General features: G+C 43.5%; 1 non-coding gene across 1 annotated transcript; it reads right to left on the bottom strand.

Moving 5' to 3' along the window:
* Positions 1-2,233: 2,233 nt before the first annotated feature.
* On the bottom strand, positions 2,234-2,306 carry TRNASTOP-UCA (transfer RNA opal suppressor (anticodon UCA)). Its single transcript has one exon. It is a non-coding gene; the product is annotated as a tRNA-Sec (tRNA).
* Positions 2,307-2,876: the final 570 nt, after the last annotated feature.

The following is a 2,876-nucleotide window of genomic DNA, read 5'->3' as shown; positions in this document are numbered from 1 at the left end:
TTATCAAGCAAGTGTGTTGACAGCAGACACACCAACAGCTGCCCATGATTCCAGAGCTTCATTTAGACTTAGATCCCAGAGGCAGGCACTGGTCAGACTCTGAAAGTAGGTCACAACCTGTCTCTGTCAGCAGCTCCCTGCGTAAAGTGTTCATGAACTCTCTCATAATTAGAACTTCTCTGGACCCAGATTCTCCTAGAAACCAAAGTGCAGCTCACCCTAATTACACAGATAATTCCATAGCTTCATAACCCAAACTGTGCTCTTTACAAAATATTTGCAGCCCCTGAAGTCATCTTAAAACCTAACAATAGTTTAGCTTAACCAATAAAAAAGGTCTACCTTAAGCATTATGCTTTTTTCAGAACCATATATATGGGATCAAATTGACAACAGCAACTTGAAAGATTAGATGTGAACCTTAGGGGGCAGTGAGTTTCTGTCAATGGGGAAGGAACAACTCAGAGAAGAAGGGTGAGAATGGCTGTATAACTCAAAGAGTGTAATCAATGTCACTAAATGGTACATGTAGAAACTGTTGAATTGGTGCATGTTTTGCTGCGTATATTCTCAATAACTACAACAAAATAAATAAAATTTAGAAAAAAAAAATTTACAGAGACTTTGTGTACCCAAACTTGGGAGAGAAACAAGTACTTGCTGTCTCCTTCATATTCCAGAAGGTCAGTTTCCACATCAGCATAACTGAGGATTTTGCCCTCAATAGAAACATTCATTCTACACAAATTTTTAATATATGATACAATCAGAGTATCCATAAGGAATGCAGAATCAAAGCATGTGAGACATAGGAGGCACCTGGTGATCAGGCCCTTGCTTATCAAAATGCTGTCCCTGGATCATCAGCCTTGGCATCACCTGTGATTTGGTTAGAAATGCAGACTCCCAGGCCCCACTCCAGAACTTCTGAATCAGAATCTGCATTTTGGCAAAATCCCCAAGGGATCTGAACGCACATTAAAGTTTGAGAAACACGACTGGGTTTCAAACTGTGCTGTGTGGAGCGCTTTGCGGTCTAAAAGGAATGGTCCAAGGAGAGGTTGGGAGGGAGAAGAAGTGTGAGGACCAAGTTTTGCTTGAACCGAGCAGCCTGGCTTTAATCTGTTTGGCAGGTTGAACCTCTAGCTGGACTTCTTTTGACCAAAGCATTCCTCGGCCACAAAAATCTGAAAACCACTCTTCTAGATCAACCAACTCATTTTCTAGGTGGCACGACTGAGATCCTCCAAAGGGCACAAGGGACTTTGCCAAGATCATATCACAGTCCCTTGAATACTGTGAGAAAATCTCTGAAATTTGCTAGAACAATCTCCAACATGCAAACATTGAGAATCTGAGCCGCAGCAGACAAGAACATGGTGAGCAAGGGTGTGGCCTGGCAACAACACTGCGAGCTGAGCGGCCTTGTATGGCCTGGTTTACAAGAGGAGGGGGAGACGCAGAGACAGGAGTAACTACCAAGGCAACACAGGAAGAGGACGGGTTGAGGTTCAAACCCAGGTCAGCTAGGCATTACGATCCAGACTCTGGACCTTGTTATTACACAACATGACAGTCACACACAGTCACCCAGCCCCTCTGTGTGGCTCTACACACTGGTCTAGTATATGAGGATCATGGAGGTACACCCACTCAAATAAGGGCGTGGTTCCATCCTCACTGACTCATTGGATGCAAACAACGGCCTCCCATGTCAATGCCTGGGCCAACCCACACAGGCCCTTCTCAAGGAAAATACCAAACATGTCGCTGTTTTTGTGGTAATGAGCACTAGGAATTTGTGTTTGTTTCAACACCATTTGTTCTATACCTGACACCCTATGTAATATGCCTTGGGCCAGGCAGAAAGATGCAGAAGGCAGGAATGGTTAGAGGAGGGAGCGGAGAAAAGAACTACTTTTACAGTATATCAACATATTAGCCTTAGCACCTGGTTTTTATACTTGATCCCCTTCCCCCCGAAAAAAAGTGCTGCATGGAGCTTTCTGCCTTGGGAGCTGCTAGCTAACCATGTCTCTGAGTACCAAAAAAAAAACCAAACTCGTTGCCGTCAAGTCAATTCCAATTCATAGGGACCCTATGGGGCAGAGAAGAACTGCCCCTTAGAGTGTCCAAGGAGCGGCTGGTGGATTCGAACTACCGACCTTTTGGTTAGCAGCTGAGCTCTTAACCACTCTGCCACCAGGGCTCCAAAATTACCAGTGCCTCCTAGTGACCGCGGCAGTACTCAAACCTGCAATCTTCTGATCTGAAGTCAGACACCTTATCCATTAGGCCACGCAGCCCTTCAACCTCCTTTAATTAAAAGTGGACTTGGATGGCCTGGCCAGCAGGTGGCATAATGAGAAAGTGGCCAACACATTACTATAGTCTAACTCTAGCTAGTGCCATTTTTCTTTCCCATTTTTTTCTTTTTGTGGTAAATACATATGTAACAAAACACGTGAAAATTCAACATTTTTTACATGTTCCGTTCACTGATATTAAGTATGTTCATCATGTTGTTCAACCGTCACCATTATCTGTTTCCAAATGTTTCCATCACCCTTAACAGAAAGTCAGTGTCCCCGAAGCAATGAGTCTCTCTTCCCCCTCCCTCCCACTCACCCTGGTAACCACTAATAAACTTTTGTCTCTAGGTATTGGCATCTTGTAGATATTTTCTATAAGTGGGATCACAAGATATCTGTCCCTTTGTGACTGCCTTATTTCACTCAGCACACTGTTTTCAAGGTTCGTTCGTGTTGTAGCATGTATCAGGAGCAACAAAAGACAAAACAGAGAAATAGGACTTCATCAAAGTTAAAAACTTTTTTTCATCAAAGGACTTTATCAACAAAGTGAAAAGACAACTT

This window comes from Trichechus manatus, unplaced genomic scaffold (genome assembly GCF_000243295.1).
Source record: "Trichechus manatus latirostris isolate Lorelei unplaced genomic scaffold, TriManLat1.0 scaffold01740, whole genome shotgun sequence".
Lineage (NCBI taxonomy): Eukaryota > Metazoa > Chordata > Mammalia > Sirenia > Trichechidae > Trichechus > Trichechus manatus.
Note: the sequence above shows the minus strand (reverse complement) of the source record. Positions and strands in the feature narration are given on the sequence as shown.